The sequence below is a fragment of the Hippichthys cyanospilos genome, chromosome 10, assembly GCF_059441005.1.
Source record: "Hippichthys cyanospilos isolate Australia breed blue-spotted pipefish chromosome 10, RoL_Hcya_1.0, whole genome shotgun sequence".
Taxonomy (NCBI): domain Eukaryota; kingdom Metazoa; phylum Chordata; class Actinopteri; order Syngnathiformes; family Syngnathidae; genus Hippichthys; species Hippichthys cyanospilos.
In genome coordinates this window covers 3,338,439-3,360,000 of record NC_142378.1, presented here as the reverse complement: position 1 = coordinate 3,360,000, position 21,562 = coordinate 3,338,439, and the positions used below count along the sequence as shown (strand labels likewise).

At 40.6% G+C, this 21,562-nt stretch overlaps 1 long non-coding RNA gene across 5 annotated transcripts in view; it reads left to right on the top strand.

Annotated features, from left to right (window-relative positions):
- LOC148416628 (uncharacterized) overlaps window positions 1-21,562 on the top strand; it is a 143,801-nt gene that overhangs the window by 66,358 nt on the left and 55,881 nt on the right. The window contains exon 1 of one of the 5 annotated variants that reach the window (XR_015866945.1): window positions 7,147-7,613. The exons of the other annotated variants lie outside the window; for them this stretch is intronic. This is a non-coding gene — a long non-coding RNA (uncharacterized LOC148416628). Of the gene's footprint in view, window positions 1-7,146; window positions 7,614-21,562 lie in introns of those variants that run through there. 5 annotated transcript variants of the gene reach the window in all.

Below are 21,562 nucleotides of genomic sequence, written 5' to 3'. Positions count from 1 at the left end.
TTTTTTTTACAGTGTAACTGTCTGTCTGTCTATCTATCTATCTATCTATCTATCTATCTATCTATCTATCTATCTATCTATCTATCTATCTATCTATCTATCTATCTATCTATCTATCTATCTATCTATCTATCTCTGGCTAGCTAGCTAGATTAGGGGCTAGCCACCTAGCTAGTTAGCTGGCTAAATCTCTCAATCAGTATTGTGCACTCCCTGTTTCACTTGTTCTCTCGCTATCTCTCTTTTGCTAGCTTGCTATTATTTTTAGCTTTCTAGCTATATAGGTAACTGTGAAGATAGCTAGCTTGAAAGCTGTACGTATAGCTAACTAGCTAGATAGCTATCTCCTAAATCTCTCTTCAATCAATATGTACTCCTCTCTTTTGTTGTCTCACTCGCTCTCTTTTTTTGCTAACTAGCTTTTATTTTTATTTGTTATTTTTTCCAGCTATTTATGTACCCGTCAAGCTAACTATATAGCTAGCTATCCAGTTGGCTATCGAGCTAACTATCCTGTTGGCCATCCCCTAAATCTCTCTCCTCTCTGTGTCTTATGATGCACAAAATAGTGGCAATGTTTTATCCGTCTAATTTCTTTTCATTTCTTTTATTACTATCTATTATTATTACTTTATTCAATTTTCATTTCTTGTTTGTCATCGCAAAACCACTTCAAGAGATTAGCGGTAGTTGTGAATACCTTGAAATAATGCCAGATATTGCCTGATACTTGCTCATCTCTAGAGGTTTTTTTTTTCCCATCCCAAAGCATTTTGTGCTGGTTAAATAATTCTTGGCTGAAAAAAAAAATATTTCACTAAAAAAAAAAAGGTTGAGAATGATAAAAGTGTTGCATGGAGTTGTTGAATCTAGGCACATTTATTATTGTTTTCATTTGGAAAGTTCAGCTACTAAAAACGTTTGGATTCAGGTGATCTTATTCCGTTCAATCCATCATCTCATGACCTAAAATTGAGTAAATTCAACATTTTTTTGCATAGATGTATGAAATCCCGCCAGCAATTCCATTTGAAAACATTTGAGTTCACGCCACTTGCAAAACGACAGTACCGAATTCTCATTACTACTGCGTCAACAAACTTGATGTATCCCAAGCTCCCTTGTTAAGGATAGGACCGTTAGTTTGAATTTGAAACGCGCTATTCTTTAGCTAACAAACACACACTGTGCCAATAGTTGCCCCAGGGCCGACAGTTGTTCTTCCGGGGGGGATTTTAGAAGTCCCAACGAGCTTCCGCGGTGCAGCACTATCATGTAAATGCTTGCCGACGATCATCTCCCGCATTTCCCATAATGCTTTTGTCTTCCGTCCCCGCCCGTTTGTGTATGAGTCAGCCACGTGCGCCATTTTACTTGCGTGGGTCTAAGTACATCATCCATTCAAGGAGGCGCTGTGAAGTATTCCTTCCAGCATTTCCTGTCTTACGGGGCTCAGATGGTGTTAGCGGGGATGGTTGAGGCTTTAGCACCTGCTGTCACAAGTACAACAGCTTCGCTTTGATGAGGATTAACCGCCAGTAATGTGCGTTAAGAGCATTAACGCCGATGGGCCTTGTTGGGTAATTGATTGTTAGAAAGTCATAGACAACATCAAGAATGACCTCCGGTTAAAAAAAAAAAAAGCGGAGTAAGTTTGTAGGAGTCACAAGAAATGTGAGAAGCTAAACTTGAGAAAAGTGGGGTTCGCCAAAAATGAGTGGAAAGTGGATTTTGTCATCTGATCTAATTCGGGATCCCGGAAACAGGATTAACAGATGCAGTGGATATTTTGATGATCGGGTTTAAAATTAAGGCTGGTCCAGAATCCAATTAGTTTGATTAATTTGTCATTTTAAAAATCAAAGATTTGAAAATGAGAAAATTGTGTATTTTCCTCGCGGATTATAAGGAGCGCCTTCGATGAATGGCCTATTTTAAAAGTGTTTTCATATGTTAGGCACACCGCATTACAAGGCGCATAGAATAGAAGCTACAGTTGTGGCTAGGGTTGCGTTGTGCATCCACCAGATGGAGCTGCGCTAAAGGGAATGTTAACAAAACAATCGGACAAGTCAGTCAAACTTTTTAATCATAAATTAGGAGTAAAGATGATTTGAGGAAATTACTTTCAATGCCTTGGATGGTTTAAACAAAGAAAAATGTTGCAATTTTGTCTACAATTTTTTAAATTTTTTTATTTATTTTTACATTTTTTTTCAATGTATTATTTGTACAGGGTTATAATACAAGAATAAGATAACATTTTCGTCATCAAATTTATTATAGGCAAAAAAAAAAGAACTTTTTACAGCCAAACGTATCAAAATACCAAAAATAATAATTAATAAATAAAATCAATGGGCGAATCCTTTAAGTAAATAATGTTAAGCACATCTTAAAACTGATTTTAAATGAGTATTCATTGTTTTTTTTCGAATAGTTTTCACAAGATGTTAGTGAGATGTATTTCTACCATTAAAATTGATTGATAAAATCGTCTAGAATGATCGAAGAAAATCAAGATTTTATTTTTTATGCACTCTATTTTATACTTAATGTGTCATTTATGTGTTTAGTGTTCTGGAAAAAAGTATGTAAATTATGACAGTGCATCCGTACATAACGTAAAACTTACCTAACTAAAGCAGTCACTATTCGGGCTGGGAAAAAAGTTGACCTAGTCAGGTGTATCGACTTCAAAAATAGGTCAACCAAAATGTTTTGAAATGAAATTTTGAATGCCTAGAATAGTCAATAATAATCATAGAGTCAAGAATTATTGTCTGCATGTAAACGTAGTCAAAGACTTCAAAAAAAAAGATACTTGTCTCAAAAAATATCATTGGAAAATACCACCGCCTTATCACCTATTTGCTAGCTACAAGGCAAGGAACATAAAAACGAGGTTTTGTGTGTTTCCTGCTGTCTGTGTATAGGAGACACAAGACTAATCACTCTCATTGTGGTCTCGTCCCATCACGGATCTGCACCAAGCAGTAATTTTGCTACCGTAGCTAACGACGCAAAGTGAGTCATTATCTTAGCGCCAGGCTAGGGCCCCTATTTAAAGATTCACACCATGAATGAACAATTAGAGAACAGATTGCTGGCCTAAGTGGGGGGAGAGGAAGGAGAAGACTCAAGGAGAGGAGAGGAGACCACTCTGTGCTCACTCGGAGTGGGCGATACGGCCCCAAAATCTTATCGCCATCGTTCAAGCACTTTTAGGATAATTATATTTAGGATAAGAGCGAACAAATGTTGGCGCGTGCTTGTATTTTTTGGAAACTGATTTTTAAGCGAGTTAACGCCATCAAAGTTAAGTACAAAAAGGCGGAAAATGGTCTGGAGCAGCCTTGGGGTGATCATCATAAATTTCTTAAAGCCCGCCGATTAGCAAAAACGACCTTTCGAATATTTAATTAGGGATGTGTCAGTAACGATACCGGGTTACCGGGAGCTTTTTTGATGTGTGTAATCAAACCACTAGTAGGCTAAAATATTGCATGGATTGTCAAAGCGTGTCGATTTTCAATATGCCATCATGCCGTCCCTTCTAAATGCTTGCAAGTAGGAGGTCCAGAGGAACACCGTGCAGATGTCAAATTTTGCCCATGTTGGACTCATTTACTGCCATTAAGAATTGAAGTATTGTCAATTTTGGACATACTGAAAACCAAATGTTTTGTCATGCATTTCTCCAGATTTTTGCGTTAATCCTTTCAACGGCAACTTGCGAACATGATGCAGTAGACATTTTTCTGTTGAGACATCCGAAACCCCGGTGAGATAGTGGACAACTTATGATATTTGCAAGCTTTTCAATGACTACAGGCCAACAGTCATACAAAAGAGTCACACAATTCGGCAAGAAGTTGCTTCATGTTCCAATTCATTTGCTCTTCATTTGAAAAGAAAATGAGCTGTTCCTGCCATGGTATAAAATAGTATTATTTGGGTTGAAAAATTATTATTTCTTTATATTTTTCAGATAATTATTACTTATGTCTTTATTATTTTTACTGTTCATTATTCTCTCTATATTTATATTTTGAATGATTATTTATTTGTTTCATTTCATAAGTATCATTCAGGTCATATTATTTAGGTTTGCTAATACCTGCAGAATTTGCGAATGTACGCACTGAAGGAACGCCATCAGAGTGAAGAGAGGTGCCTTGCAAAAGGGCATTTTGACGGGAAGCACACCATCAACCGTGACCAATTCTGTGCGTGCGCGTGTGTGCGTGTTTGTCTGTAATCAGGCCTTTTGTGAGTGTCTTTCAAAAGGAACTGTCAAGCTTGTTCTGGGCTTCCAGAAGAGACAAGAAGTTTTGTTTTGTTTTGTTTTCATGCCTCGGTCGTTTTTGGTCTGAATAAGAGGCGAGGAGCGGAAAAAGAGAGGAGCAGAGGTAACATGTAATTTACTGTTTGCCCCAATTGTACTGTACATGGCTTTAGATATGCTAATGAGGCTTTTATACAAGCTGCGGAGATAGCCATCAATCAGCTGTCAGTTGGGCTTTTGGACAAAAAAAAAACGGAGAGGAATTATCCCCTCCCTTGCTTCTTCTCTTCTTCCTCTTCTCTGCTACCTCAGAATTGGGGATACCGGCAAAGCCTGGCAAATGGAGCTTTTGGGATCTGGAGCAGCAGTTATGGCAGGAAGATTGAAGATTGCGCAATATTATTTATTTATAAATGTGAATTATTTATATCTTATTTTTATATTGTTTCAACTATTATTCATTATTATTCATATAGTCATTATTATTTTTTTGACCAAGAAACATTGTTTATTTATTTCATATTTTAATTATTATTTCGATATTATTTAGATTTGCTAAAAAAAGTATCATACCGCCGTTTTTAATCAACTGAGATTTTAAAGTCGAAAATTCTTCAACATCCATCTCAATACTGCTGCTGCGCGAAGGAAAGCATTGAATCGGAAAAAAAAAAAAATCCAGTCGCAGCCTTGAGCGAAGTTGCGGCTCAGGCAACATGGCTGCCGAGCTGTCAGGAGAAAATGAGCCTTTGATGTCAGTAGCTAATGTACATGCTTAGATAAGCTAACAGGCCCATTAGTGCCAGTTCATTTAGCTCGTTAGCTGAAGCTTGTGGGCTGATGACATTCATTACATATCATTAGCACACAATTAAGATGTCTCGCGACGACTTTATGGATCCTAATGTTACGAAACATTTTAAATAGTCATTTATGAAATGTTTCTGTCTGCAGGACAGGATTTTTGAGATGTGTGACATTAACCGGCTCAGAAAGACGGACTCCTTGCTGTGTTTTGTACTCGGGATTGAGTAAACTTGGCGAGCAATCGTTAATTTTTTTTTTTTCCTTCTTGAAAACCGTTCTGAGCGCCGTGCTTCCATTGAATCGTCATGTAACGCGACATAAATTCCACATTACACTCCATTTGTCAAGATAAGTGTTTGTAAAGCTTTTTATTTTCATCTATATTGTAATTGTATTGTAACTAAAACGAAAATCTCAAAGTATGCAATCAGCCAAAAAAGACTAACAAACGTCATTCCGTTGATCATATTTTTAGCCACATGGATATCTTCCAATAAATAGTACATATACTGTCGATACTACAAATCAACACTACAAGTAGACTCTACAAATAGATACTACAGATTTGATACACACAATAAATACTTTAGGTGGATACTATTGATAGATACTGGTGATAGATACTATAGGTTGATGCTGTTGAAAGATACTCTAGACACCACAAACAGACTACAAATAGATACTACTAGCTAGCTAGCTAGTTATGGTATTATCTATCTATCTATCTATCTATCTATCTATCTATCTATCTATCTATCTATCTATCTATCTATCTATCTATCTATCTATCTATCTATCTATCTATCTGTGAAGCTCTACTCTAATTTGCTGTCTTCACTTTCTGTTTGTTGGCTAGCTAGCTACAGTATTAACATTTATTTAGCGAGCTAGCTACAGTATATGTCTTGTTAGCTAGCTAATGACAATGTCGATCTTTCTTGTTAGCTAGCTTGCGACAGTGTTGATCTTTCTTGTTAGCTAGCTAGCTACAGTGTCGATCTTGCTTGTTAGCTAGCTAAATTATTGATGTTTCTTCTTAGCTAGATAGCTACAGTATCTTTCTTGTCAGGTAGCTAACTACAGTATCTCTATCTATCGATCGATCGTTTCAGTCATTCTTAAAATGATTCCTACAATGGTTTCATGTTATGACAAATTTGCATCGTACCTAAATTTAATTTAATTTGCTATATTCAACTTCATTTAAGGCCTTGTCAAGGGGGCAACATTTTCAACTGTTTGTGAAGCTAACAAAATGTGCGTCAAAGTTAATCAGGGTTCATTCAAGGTCACAAATGTAGCTAGCTACATAGATAGATAGCTAGCTAGATAGATAGATGGATAGATAGATAGATAGATAGATAGATAGATAGATAGATAGATAGATAGATAGATAGATACGAGTTAGCTTGCTAGCTAGCTTGATGGAAAGCTCGCGTGTTAGCTTGCTAGCTTGAAGATAGATAGATAGATAGATAGATAGATAGATAGATAGATAGATAGATAGATAGATAGATAGATAGATAGATAGATAGATCGTTACCCTCGCTAGCTGGACAGATGTATGGTTGAAAACTACAGATGGATGGGTACACTGACATTTTTAACATTTGTCTGAGGTTCTTTTGTTGCAGCTTACTTTATTCATGGGCGGATGATGTGACCTTAATCCTCTCACACAAAGTTGTCATGCATGTACGGTGAAGTACCACACAGATGTACATGCGCGCACTCGCACACTTGCGCGTGCAAAAACACTCACTCAGACAGCACAAAGAGCAATCTGGTTCTTCTCCCTATCTTAGTCACCCACACGCCGATCCAAACGCAGACATGCATTATTGATTTCACCGTTGCCAAGATGCCGAAACGTGCATCTATTTATGTGCTCGTGTACAAAAAAAAAAGGATTAAGGCCCCGGACTGAGCCCTCGATACCATCAGCCATCGGGCACCCAAGTCCACTTCGTGCTTTCCCGGCTGCCGCATTGTCTATTCTGCTCCGCTATGTGAAAAATGTTGAATATCAACAATGGCTTTCAGTGGTGTATTGTTGAGTTTTTGTATGAACTAATCTTGCCTCAGTGAAAAGAGACCTAGGGCTTGGACAAAACGTCTAGAGCCACAGCATTCCTGGCTGGCTCTCCCCTTGAACACTGAGCTCAACGCCGCGCTGAGGGAAGGAAGGAGGGAAGGAAGGCAGGCATAGGCCCGCGCGATCCACTCCGACGCTGGGCCGGAGGCGAGGGCGAGGGCGAGGACGGCGAGGTTAAGGGACTGTGAATAGACAGAACAAATGTGCGCTAAGAATCATCGGTGGGTCGGACTGGTCAAGGGCACGGAAGCTTAATGGAGCGCTTGAAAAAAATGAGCAGAAAGTGAGTTCCGTATTCCGGCGTCAGAGCGGCGGACTGGCTTCGTTTTCCTGCGATGGAATGCTGGTGGGCTAGCAGCTGGCGACCAATCAGAGAACAGGATCGCGGGCCTTGTCTGAAGAACCGATGTGACATCGTGACAGGTAAAATCACAAAAGGACCTCGCAGGGGTTTAACCCCTAGAATTTCGATTCGACAATTGGAAAAAAATCCCGTTCACCAAACGGTCGACGGGTCAAAATTTGGCTGCGAACTTTTTGCGAACATTTGTGACCTTGAATGAACTCACATTTTCCTTAGGGCTGCAGAATTAATCGAATTTTAATCACGATCACAATATTGGCTGTCACGATGAATTAAGCTGATCCTCGGCGATATTAACAATTTTAAAGTCGTCAAATCAAGCACTTTGTCATCCTACCACCAGGGGGCAGTGGTTCCCCCATGTTTGCATGACAAAGCTCCTGCTTTTCTCACCCTAAGTGTGAAATGGCGTTGAGTTTCTCACCTGATACCTAATATATACCATGCTAGCTGTCAGTTGACCACCATTTTGAAAAAAATTGACTAAATTCCGTTTGAAATGACTGAAAATGACATTTTGACTGCTAAATGATAAAAATTGCTCAAAAGTAAACAATGTGCTTGGTTCTCACTAGGCTTAGGCTTAGGCTTCATTTTTCATTGATTTGCACTCAGCAAGTTAATTATTTTATTCATTTTAGGTTTTTTTATTATTATTTATAAGTATCAAGCCTTGAAGCCTTGTTCATATACTTCTTGTTTACAAAACATGATGAATAATCGTGATTGCAATATTGACCAAAATAATCGTGATTATTATTTTGGCCATAATCGCGCAGCCCTACAAACACTTAAAAATCTTAGTCCCTTGAAGTTGAAGTTGAGTATAGCAACTTAAATTTCATTTACGTACGATGCAAATTTTTGACACCAGGAAACAATTGTAAGATGTTTTTTTTTTTTTCTTTTTGGTAATAATCACAGGGGTTTACCCTCTAGATTCCTGAATTTATATTTGACAGTTGGAAAAAAATGGCTGTGTTTTTTCGCTCAAATTGATGCTGAATGTTCGAAATGTTCGCCAAACCGTCGACAGGCGCCAACGTTTTGCGAACAATTGTGACCTTGATGAGCCCCGACATACTTTGATTTCAACACACATTTGCTTGCTTGCTTTATTTTACTGAACATACAAACACAGTGCAGGAAATTCACAAATATAATCACATTTATATATCAAATTTACACAAGACGAACTTATGCAATAAATTATTCATCTTAAAGGTTTTATATTTTATTCTATTCTATTCAATTCTATTTCATAGTTCTTCCATAAATTGAGACCTTGAACAGACAACGCGCATTCGCTTAACCGGTGGATTGCCCTCTAGTGGTTGGTGGAAAAAACTGCAGATAAGCCGCACCGGACTATAGACCGCACGGCTCAAATCATGAGAAAAAAGTTGCGGATTATAGTCTGAAAACTACAGCACAAAACATGACTCGTTATTTTCTCTCAGCGTGAATCCGTCCCGGTCCCGCAGAGTCCGCCGAGACGGGAAAAGGACAAACCGAGTGTGATAATGACCAGGCGGCGGACTTGATGTTAATCCGGCTTTGTGTCGAAAGGCGCGAGAGGTGTGGGGTCGCCGGAGTCAACACGGAGTCATGTGCATGAAAATCATGTTCAATTAGCAAGTACAAATAATATTAGCGCTTACCTCCCCCTTCAGCCGCTCCGCCAATTTACATATTCATGAAGCTAGCGCGTAATGATCGTACAGTATAAGCGGAAATTTGCCTTACCTTTGACCCGTATGTGATAAACGCTCGCACGCATGAATATATTAAAAACATATCTATTACGTTCCACTTAATTTCCTTCAAGTGTTGGGGAGTAAAATGCAGTCCGCTTGCGCGCGTTGGCTGTTTGAGTTCAGGGCCGCAGAAAAAGCTGGAATGAAGTGATGTTTGACTTAACCCTTCACCCCTTCCGCACACGAACACGGGCGGGCATCATAATCGCTGGCCCCTGGTGATTTGTCCTCTCAGCTTGAAGCCCCGTCATTCCCGCTCACAATTACAGCCCTGAAGGCAACAGGAAAATCTGCTTCAATCTAGCAATTAGCCCGAAGGCCACTAGCTGTGCGCCGAGTAAAGCGCCAGAGGAATGACATCCCCAATATGTGGATTTCCCTTTCAAATTCATATCTGGTGTTTCTTATTGCCCTGCTTACACCAAGCCTGAGTGGAAAAATTGCGTTTTTGCACCAACGAGATTGTGGGAGATATTAATCCCCGGCCACCCGGGGATTTTTCGCTAGCCTGGCTTTATTATCGCCCAATTTGGGCGGACTTTCAAAGGGTCGCAACATTGTCAAATATAAATATACATTTATTTTCAAGTGCTCAAAATGTTCAGTGGCATCAGCCCTATCCGTACATATATACATGTGTGTGTGTGTGTGTGTGTGTGGGGGGGGGGGGGGGGGGGGGGGGGGCTACCTACCTTTATGTAAAAATAAATGGTGTGTGTGTGTGTGTGTGTGGGGGGGGGGGGGGGGGGGCTACCTACCTTTATGTAAAAATAAATGGTAAAAATGCGATAATAGCAAAAGTAACGACGCTGTATAGTTATATTTATATATGAAATTGAGATATTAATATTTAAAATGTCATAATTAGAGTATCATGACTTTTAAAGACTTTAGCATGATGAGAGTCCAGGCTAAGCCGATCATCAAAGTCAATATGCAAATGTCATAAGTTGGCTGCTAGCACCACACGGTGGTTTTGGGGTGTCAGCACAAAAATTCCTATTGCGCCCTTTTCGCGAGTTGTTGTTGAAAGGATTCATGCAAAAAATGAGGGAAATGCATGATAAAACATGATAAAAAATTTCCAATTTTGTATGGCAGTAAATGAGCCCGACATGGGCGAAATCCATGCATTTTCTTCAGCCGATTTTTAATTGCGAACAAAAACAGGTGTGAAGTTGTCCCAAGGTTTAGGGAAGGTTTATGGTATTTCTTATAACGTTAACTGGCCATTTGAATAAATAGTTGAGTGAAATTAATAGGTAATATTTTTTATCATCTTCCACCAGATAAAAAAAATGCTAATATTTGTCAAAATGCTGAGTATTGGATGCTTTTTGTTGTTTATGTATGGACTCACTAATAACACAGGTGCGTTCAAAATTAGTTATAGACAGATATGTTGACTTTTTAGGGGCCAAAACTGATTATCAGTCGTCAAAATGGCCAATAAGCAATTTTTGGAATGGATATTCATTATCGGTAATATGTTAGTGTCAGGATTAAAATGAGCACATTACAAACTCCGGTTCTTAATTTTGTTGACATTTCTTTAAGAGTGGTTTTATTGGACGCATTTTCAGATTTACATAATGTTGACTTTTTTTTCTGTCTTTTAAATTGACAGCATATGTTTGCTTTAAAACCCTAACAAAAAAAAGTCAAGTCTTGAATCTTGGATCTGGAACCTTATCTTTGATCGATTATAACGAGACCCCTGAAAAGTCCAGCAATCCAATAGCGGATTCAAGCCGGAGGAAAGTCAGCAAGCGAAGGAGGCGGTCCGGTTTCGGCCGGCCCGGGGGACGGCAGGCCCGACCGGGCAGCAACAGAGGCGCTTAGTGCCGCCCGGCTTGCTCCTAAAGACTCGTCCTCCTTTCCGCGCCCTGCCCGTCTCCTCCCGTGCGTCTTCAGCATCCTTCTGTCCTCGCCTCGCCTCGCCCCCCCCCTCCTCCTTTTGTCCCGTCCCTCATTCACCCTCAAGTTGCTTCTGCCCGCTCCCTTTTCCCCACTCTATTGCTCCATTTCGCACACTTTCTTAGTGTATCGCCTGTGGGCCGTTACAGATGCTCATCAGGGCTTAGAGGCTTGGGGGGGGGGGGGGGGGGAATAATGTGTCAGGACAAAAGCTCTGTGACCGTTCAGAGTGGATGGGTCTGAAAAGAAGCCGGACATCGTCTTAATGCAGCAAATGGAGAAATGGATAAAACCGACTCGGGCCTTATCGCCGTGCTTGAGGTGATGGCCAATGTAAAAATAAAAAGGTTAAAAAAAAAAAAAAACATCTTCCATCTCGTGTTGCATCAAAAGCATTAAGACGGATTGATTTAGATGAAGAGATAGCTGAAGGACACATACTTAAAATCAGGGCCTGAGATCTGGATTTTTTTTTTTTTTCGCCGATTTTTGGCAGAAATGAAAATACCGCCTGATTCCTTAAAAAAAAAAAGTCATCAATTATCCATCAATGATCAATTACCCATTGAATTGCCACCTTTTATTTCTCAATTTTCATAATCGAGTACTTGTTTGGGGCAGTAATGTATCGAACTGACCGATCTGGATTTTTTTTAAGTCCGATACCAATTTTTGGCATGAAAAATATATACCACAATACATTGGTAAAATTTTGTTGATTTAAATCAAGCTGACCAAATTAATCTGTTTATTGACACATTAATCGGTTATCAAATTAAACACCAACTTTTATTGCGCTATTTTAATAATCGAATAATTGTTTATTGTATCGGAATAACCAATCTCGAATGTTTTTTTTTGGGGAGGGGGGGGCATTTTTGGGCAGAAAATGATACTGGTTAATCGACCGATTAATTTGAAAAAAGTTTTTATTAATTAAATCGGGCTGTCAAAATTAATCAAAAAGTAATCAATTATCAAATTAATCATCAGTTTGTATTTATTGATTTAAATTTATATATTTATAAAATAATCCAGTGATCACTCAGAGCAGTAATGTGTCGGACTGACTGATCTGGATTTTTTTTTTGTTTTGTTTTTTGGGCCGGTGCTGATTTTTGTCGGAAAAAAATGCAGATTACCGATGAATTGGCCAATAAATTTTCAAATGGTCGTAGATGTGAATGTATTTACTCTTAACTCAAACTTTGTTTCAGCGTATTTTGCCGTGTTTCTCATTATTCAAAAAGTTTCCCGACCATATTCGCAATGATAACTGTTGCAAATTGTGATTTAGTAATAAATCCTGCGGATGTGATTGCTGGTGGCATACTCCAAATCAGCTTTTGCGTAAAATCCTCTCTGACAAAATGTGACAAACTATTGTTGCTTTTTGTCTCCATATCACTCTAATCCTCTTTCTGCCTCTCTTCCACTCTGCAACCCGCCATCATGCTCCCCAATTGCTAGAAAATGCCTCAGTCCTGACCGTTGTCAACACACACACTCACACACAGAAGGGGTTTCTGTCATAGTGGGGACACATCATTGACACAATGAATTTACTAGCCCCTAGATTCAAGATACAAGAGTTTTATTGTCATATGCATATTATTACCGCACAATGAAATTCTCGCTCTGTTCAATTCTCCGAGCAGACTACGTTCCATAATCGAGCAAATAATAAGGTAGGCAATTAAAAAAACAAAACAAAACAAAAGGTTGTCATACCCTAACTTCAACCAAGATCCACTTTACACCAGTACTCAAGTATTGACCCTCAAAACTAAATCTGAACTTGTGGAGTCAACCAAAACGGTACACACAAGTCCAAGAGGTCCCCACAAGGGACAGTAAAACCTGAGATGTGATCCCCAACTTGTAGCAAAAACCAAGGGCACACACACACACATTTTTTTCTATCTTAGTGGGGCCATGCCGTTGACATAAAGCATTTCCTCACCCTTAACCTTAACCATCTCAAAAGATTGCCTAAAGTAATCCTCACTCTAACAACCAAAATTCCATTCATAACTCGACTCTAAAAGCAAATCTTGACCATCAGAAAGACGTCTGTACTTGTGGGGTCCACCAAACTGGTCCCCCACAAGTCCAAGAGGTCCCAACAAAGACAGTTCAACTCAGGATTTGGTCCCAACCGTGCAAGAAACACCAAGGGCACCAACACACACATGTTTTTTTTTTTCCTGCACAGTGGGGACATGCCATTGCTTAACCCTAACCTCAACCAAAATCCAATTCACCCCTACACTCAAAAAGTGAGTCTTGACCCTCGAAAAGAGGTCTGAACTTGTGGGGTCCAGCAAAAAAGTCCCCACAAGTCCAAGAGGTCCCCACAAAGACAGTAAATCCTGGAATTTGGCCCCACATGCACAGCTACGGGGCGCCATGTGGTCAGCCTTTGCATACGTCCCCCAATCCATGCGTAGTAGTCGGCCTGGATCCTGTTGTGTTTTGGCGCATGTGTCCGCGTCGGACGGATTTGGATTTCGGAGGCACGTGCGAGCGCGCTGCATGTTTGGCTCCTTCTCAGGTTGACGTATGCGCCCGCGTCTGCGTTTGGCGCCCGTCGTAGGTATGCGGCGGATCAGTTTAAGCCTTACGGGCCTATTGTGGAGCAAAAGCCCCATCCCCTCTCTCATCTTTTAGAACCTCTTTGTTTGATAATGCATATATGCATTGCTTGCGCTAATACGCGCAAGGCTAATACACGGTGTCGATAGCAAAACAACGCTGAACAGCAGCGGCAAAATGATGATTTTTTTTTTTTTTTTCCAAAAGTAAGAGCGGGTTCATTTGGATTTATTACAAAGATACAGTGATATAATCATTCACTTTATGTGGAGGACTCTATAAACAGATTGGAATTACAGATGGAAGGTGAAAATGGATTTGGGCCATTTGAGATTAATCTCAAAATAATTAATCGATTAACAGAAATTGTTATCGATTAATTTGATGATCGACTTTTGTTTTGTCGATTAATCGTTCCAGCTCTAGTACATTCATATATATATATATATATATTAGAGCTTTCAAAATAAATCAAAAAGTTGTCAAATTATCAAATGATTCGACAGCAATTTTAGTATCGAGTAATCGTTCTTCCATTTCAGCCTCCCGGCAGGAATGATTCTCTTATCTTCTGCATTACATGCCTTCTTGTGTGGCATTTTTAGTTGTTGTTTAGATGTGGGACTTATTTCGCTAAACATTACTGAATTAACACTAATTAAACAGTTATTGGGGGAAAAATGGGTTTGCAATACACTTTAATGCAAAATGATTTTTTTTAAATGATTGAAAAAGGAGCTAATCGATAGAACGGATTCTAATATATATATATATATATATATATATATATATATATATATATATATATGTATATATATATATATATATATATATATATATATATATATATATATATATATATATATAATAAATTGAAATGTTTACTATTATTAATATATAATAGTAAATATTTCGATTTGTTTTAAAACGTATATAAATAATTATGAATAATAGTTTTAGTACAATAACTTTATAAATGCTTCATTTCAAAACCTTGAATCCATTTCAAAAAGGCGCCGGAATGGAGGAGAAACAACACGATGAGCAGAAATGAATGAAATGATTGAATGTTTCGCTCCGCCTGGCCCAAGGGAATGGAACGATATGGGCTCCCTAATTGACACCGGGTCAACTGCCTCTCCACACACACTCACACACACACACACACTTACACGCACACACTTGCACTATTTGACAGAGTTTCAGCCGTCTTCCTTTCTCCTCTCAAACACACATTACTGTCCCTCCGGTAGGCATCCAGACCCGTCCAGCGCCGGCCAGAACGGGGCGGACAAAGCCCTGTTCTGTCTGGCTGTAATGATGGATGACCGCCACTCTCATTTTTTTGGAGGGATTTCACAAGAGTCAGCCCATTCCCAGGCCGCTCCACTGCTCAACGGCTTTATATCACACGTCCCTAATATCCTCAAATGACACATTCTTGAGGGAGCAAAACAAAACACGGCATGTTCTTCAATTTGAGGCCGGATCGGGAAAGCATCATTTGATTAAATGTGAAAGGAATCGGACGTTTTTTTGGTGTTTTTACCCTCGCTGTTAGCTAACTGACATTCTCCGAGTGTTTTGAACTTTCTTGACATCAATGACACTTTTATTTTCAAGATCTTAGCAGAATGTTGCTTCGGAATGGCGACAACAATACGACGCTGTCCTGTAATAAAGTTCTTTTTCTGATTAGAATAATTTGTTAAAAAATACTGAATTACGCTGATATTGTATTATAAGGTGCTCCATTAGTGGGTCTAATTTACGTCTTTACAGTCTTTTTTTTTTTAGTTTTATGTATATATATATATATATATATATATATATATATATATATATAGGTGGCGCAGTGAATAGCACATCCGGCACTCTTGTGTGGAGTTTGCATGTTCTCCCCGAGCCTTATCTCCGGGGACTCCGGCTTCCTCCCACACTCCAAAAACATGCACGACAGGTGAATTGGAAATACTAAATTGTCCTTAAATATGATTGGGTGCATGAATGGTTGTTCGTCTGTGTGTGCCCTGCGATTGGCTGGCAACCAGTTCAGGGTGTCCCCTGCCTACTTCCCGAAGCCAGCTGAGATAGGCGTCAGCAAGCCTGCAACCCCTGTGGGGATAAGCAGCTCTAGAAAAGGGATATATATATATATATATATATATATATATATATATATATATATATATATATATATATATATATATATATATATATATATATTTGGGAAATGACTATTCAAGCTTATCAAGCAAATAATTGATACCTGACAACGCGAAAAGTGCAAAAAGTTGGTGGAGACGCCATCACATGTTCAATGCTCTCATTTACTCACACTACCCCCCCGAAAAAAAACCCCCAAAAAACCCCAAAACGTCTGTATCGACTCGTAATCAGTCGCCAGCGGAGACGACGTTAGCCGCATAAGAGAAAGCGCTCTGATTCCCCGCCGGCTGTATTGTCAGCAAACGTCTCGTCTCTCTATGGCCTGTAAATGATTTAATTTGAGCACCAGATGCGGCGCGGAGATGCTTCTCGCGCTCGTCGGAGGAAGAGAGAGGCAGGGCTGGAGAATGAGGAAATGACAGGAAGGAGAGGAAAAAACTTGGCAAAGTGACAAGCCACGGCGGCCCGCTACTCGACGGCGCTTTCAAACACCGTCATTTTGCGCGTATGTGTGTCTTTTTCCGCGCGGGTATCATGACAGCTGAATGAAAATCAATCTGCTTCTGCATCTGAGCGTGAGGGCACACAGATGGGCCTTCCTCGGTTGGCAGGCGACCAACTCAGGTCTTTCCACTTCTTGCTCGTCTTTCTCTTGGTTTTTTTTTTGCTAATCAGATGGCAGGCAGTGAAGAGGAGCTCTTTTCCTGCCCTGACATCTCCAAGTCACTCCGGCAGCAGATGTTTGGGCCCTCCAAAGCGGCAATCTGGGCCTCTAATCACCCTCATTGACGGCTGGGAGGGCCCCTGTTGCAGCTCTGAATGGCAAATTAAAGCGTTTTTAGATAACGTTGCTAATTGGCTAAATCGTTTATAAGCCCGGAGATCACGGTTGTAATCTGCATTCTAACACCAGACGGAGATCTCGCCGTGTTTTTTTTTTTTTGTTGTATTTATTCGCGCCTCGCTCTTTTCGCGTCTTCTCCCGATGCGTGGCGGGGTTTGTTTGATGATTTTCCCATCAGATTAGCCAAATGCTAATCGTTCCCGCCGCCGGAGTTTGTCTCACTGTCAGGCGTTCCGGCGATCCCGCTTTCCTCTCGTCTCATCTCTGGCATTAACTCCATTAGACTGGTAATTGGCTCTTAAAGCGCCGGGCTCAAACTCCCGAGGACACTTAACGTCCATCTCGTCGGCTTCCTTCTCTCCGCTCCCCGGTCCGTCGGCCGGCTTCCTTCCTCGGCGAATGGCATTAACTAGTCCCGCATAGAAATCGGAGGCCATATTAGTGTTATCCTCCCCTCTCTGCCTATTGCCGGGCCGGCGAGTCTCGATCAGTCAAGATGATATGGTTAAGTGGATATTTTTCGCTCGCGTCACTCCAAAGCGGGCCACCAAATAACCCCGACTGTCGCGGATGAATATGCAAATTTTTCTTTTTTTAACCAAGCCTGAGAAACTAAATCTGTATTTGAAAAGATGGGGGCGTTCGGTTTTTCCTCCCCCCCCCCGCACGGCGCCTCCGGGTCGGGCGTCGCCTTTCGTTTCCGAGTTTGGGATGAAATGAATAGTTTCAGACTTGTGTCTTGTGGTACTTATTCGGTTTTTGTCGACTTAGATCTGATTACTGTTTTTGACTGGTTTTGTTCATGATCATTCTTTCATGTATAAAGTCTTGGTTCCAACACCCAAAGGTTTTGGTCTTGTCTCGACTTTCCACCTCACAAATTCCTCCTAAAAAAGTATTTGTCTATTCATGCGCTGAACTCTTGAAGTCCAAAGGTATTGGTCTTAGCTTCTTCTCCAAAAGTCTTGCTTTGTCTCATTGTTGACTCTTGACCTGTAAAGGTCTTGGTCCATTCTAGATTTGACGTCCTAAAGTCTTGGTCTTGTCTTGATATTGGGCTCACAAGTTCCAACTGGAATGGCCTTGATTTTGGACCTCGAAAGGTCTAGGGATTGTTGCAGTCTTAACTTTCAAAAGTCTTGGATTTGTCTTGGTTTTTACCTCCAAAGGTCTTGGTCTTGGTAATGACGCGACCTCAAAGAGTGTTTGTCTTATGTCAATCTTGACCTGAAAGTTTTGGCCTTGTCTTGGTATCGGGAAGCCTCCAAAAGTCTTGGTCCTCTCTCTGTATGGACTCTCGAGTCTCAGCTCTGGACCTCCAAAGGTCTTGGTCCTGTTTCAACCTTCAAAAGTTGGTTTTGGCTTTGTTTTGACCTCCAACAGTCTTAGGTTTGTCTTGGTATTGACTCCCATGTTGGTCTTGTCTCGCTCTTGACCATCTACCTCCAAAAGTCTTGGTCCTCTCTTTGTATGGACTCTCGAGTCTCAGCTCTGGACCTCCAAAGGTCTTGGTCCTGTTTCAACCTTCAAAAGTTGGTTTTGTTTTTGTTTTGACCTCCAACAGTCTTAGGTTTGTCTTGGTATTGACTCCCATGTTGGTCTTGTCTCGCTCTTGACCATCAACCTCCAAAAGTCTTGGACTTGTCTCAGTATGACCCTCAATCTCCAAAATTTTCGGTCTTTTCTCTGTCCTAACCTCTAAAAGTATTGGTCTTGTCTCAGTTTTAACCTTCAAAAGTCTTTGTCTTGTCTTGGTCTCTACTCTTGATCTCCAAATGTCTTGGCCTTGCCTGGCTTTTGACTCTGGAGTAAGTCTTATAGAGTAACTTATCTCGCTCTTAACTCTGACCCTCCAAAGGTCTTGGTCTTTTCTCTCTCTCAACCTTTAAAAGTCTTGTGCTTGTCTCTGTTTTAACATCCAGAAGTCCTGGTCTTGTCTTGGTCTCTACTCTTGATCTCCAAAAGTCTTGGCCTTCCTTGGCTTTCGACTCCGGACCTCAATAAGTCTTGATTATGTCTCGGTCTCAACCTTCAAAAGTCTTGTGCTTGTCTCAGTTTTAACCTCCAGAAGTCCTGGTCTTGTCTTGGTCTCTACTCTTGATCTCCAAAAGTCTTGGCCTTCCTTGGCTTTCGACTCCGGACCTCAATAAGTCTTGATTATGTCTCGGTCTCAACCTTCAAAAGTCTTGGTCTCATCTCAGTCCCAACCTTCAAAAGTCTTAGTCTTGTCTCCGTCTCAACCTCTTCAAGTCTTAACGTGTCTCGCTCTTGACTCTGGTCCTCCAAAGGGCTTGGTCTTTTCTCTCTCTCAACCTTTAAAAGTCTTGTTTTTGTCCCTGTTCTAACCCCCAGTAGTCCTGGTCTTGTCTTGATCTTTGGTCTCGACTCTTGACCTCGAAAGTCTCGGTCTTGTCTTGCTTGCGACTCTGGACCTCTAACAGTCTTGACATTCCCTACTCTCAACCTACAGAAGTCTTGGTCTCATCTTCCTCTCAACCCCCCAAAATTCTTGGTCCTCCCTCAGTCTCGACCTCCAAAAGACCTAGTCTTGTTTCGGTCTCAATACACGTCTTTCTACCGGATGCCTGTATCCACAAATATTAGGTCAACTTCAGGAAATTGTTTAGTTCTGACTGTATGCTTGCCCTCTCATTCTTGGACTCCAAGAATGCTTTGAGATGAGAAGCACGGCGTGATTGAATGGAAGATTCACCGGCAGCCGCCTGCGGCTATTGTTGAGATTAATGACTTCCCGACAAGATCATGACGTTAACACCGTCGGGGTGACAGCAACATCAGGCTCAGTGACAAACAATCATGTCGTCTTTCAGCTCGGCGCCGGCAACTCGCAGGAACTGCCTTCAATTCTTCTAATTGATTCTTGTGTTCTGCACTCATTTGTATGAAAGCTCGTTTGTCTCAACTTGAGGGAGCGAGCGTTGATTTTTTTTTTTGTGCGCGGCGGAGAAGCTGCAGGTGTGAAGCGATAGCCGCCGCCATGCTCCATCCTTACCCCAAGAGAGAAACAAATCAATAACTCAATTGTTTTTCATCCTTCTTGTCTAATGCAGTTGGATTTATACAATTTTATATCAATATATGTACACAGTGGACCCCCGGGTTACAGCGTCCCTAGCTTAGTTTTTTTTTCACGTTACGAAATGGAATACGAAATTTTTTCGTCCGCATTTTTCCCGCATCAACAATTACAAAACTATATGCGTCACAGCGTATGTCACTAAGATGCTGATTTGCTATTGGTTGGCGTCACGGCGTCCCTACGATGCTGGTCTGTTATTGGTCGGAGCCACGAAGATGCTGGTCTGCTATTGGTCTGCGTCACGGTTTCACTAAAATGCAAATATGCTAAAGACTTGATCTCTTGTGAGTGCTTTCGATATCGTATTCATCGTGCAATTTAGTGCTTAATTCAAACTTTAAATCGTTAGCCACGGGTCCAAAGAAGAAGACATGCGCGTGAATACCCTCGCTAGGGTATATGGCCGTAACTAGCTTAAGTCACGTCACTCCAAAGGTAAATAAAATTTCATTTTTCCTTTATATATGTAATTTAATTATATACATGCATATGAGTAGTACTTACTATATTATTCTGTTAATATATTTTAATAAGTTTATAAAATTTTCATGTTTTAACCTGGGGGTTTTGCACGCAATAGCCAATTAGCATAGGTGTGTGTGTGTGTGTGTGTGTGTGTATATATACTATATATATATATATATATATATATATATATATATATATATATATATATATATATATATATATATATATATATAGATAGATAGATAGATAGAAGAATTGAAGGTGTTTAGGTGCACCTTATAATGCCGAAAATATGGTAGCTTCGTGTTCCAGTTGATTTGCTCTCAATTTGAAAAGCAAACTGTACTGCTCTCACGTACCTCAAAGTCACATACTTCCAATATAATTGCGGTGTTTTTTTCTCTCCTTTGGCCTGTGGGGAGTGAAATAAATAAAGAGAGTGCGGAAGGGCGCCGAGGTGGAACGGTAGGACGCTGTATTATTTGGATTTGTTTTTGTTTCCTTTTGGCTCAGGAGTAGCGGCGTTCTGCGATGAGGCGTTCGGGGTTCTGTTCTACAGCCTCCGCCAGCAAGGAACACTCACTCATGCATGCGAGAGAAGGAGGAGGAACAGCCCCTTCCATAAATTATCCCAGAAAATTAATTAGCAATATAAATGCTAGGCGGAATGCATTATGTGCAATTGTCTTGCTATCTTTTCAGAAAGGAGTCTCTTAAAACGAATGTCGTATTAATCATCTTCCGCAATATTTGGCGATCGCTGAATTAATAGTTTAGCGTCGGGGCGGCCGCGTTTTTTGGGGTATTCATCGGCGGAGGCGATTGCCTCTTAATTATGACAGAGTCCTCCTCTTCTTCGCACCTATTAAATCCTGTTTTGTGGTGTCGCCACAGCCCGCTTGCCTGGCCCTGTATCTACTAATTACTTCTCTAATTGAATTTGCTCTCTGTTGCCAGGCTGTTTTTTTTTAAGTGGCTGTTTGTTGCAGGGCCTCATTGTGCCTTTGTGTGACGGCTAGCTGCTCGCCGCCCGGCCGACAGTAGCGGGATGCTCTTCCTCCCTCCCTCCCTCCCTCCCTCCCTCCCTCCCCGTCTGTATTCACGTCTCTCCGTCTATATCATCACCTATAGCTCCGAGGCTTGTACCGAGCACGAGCG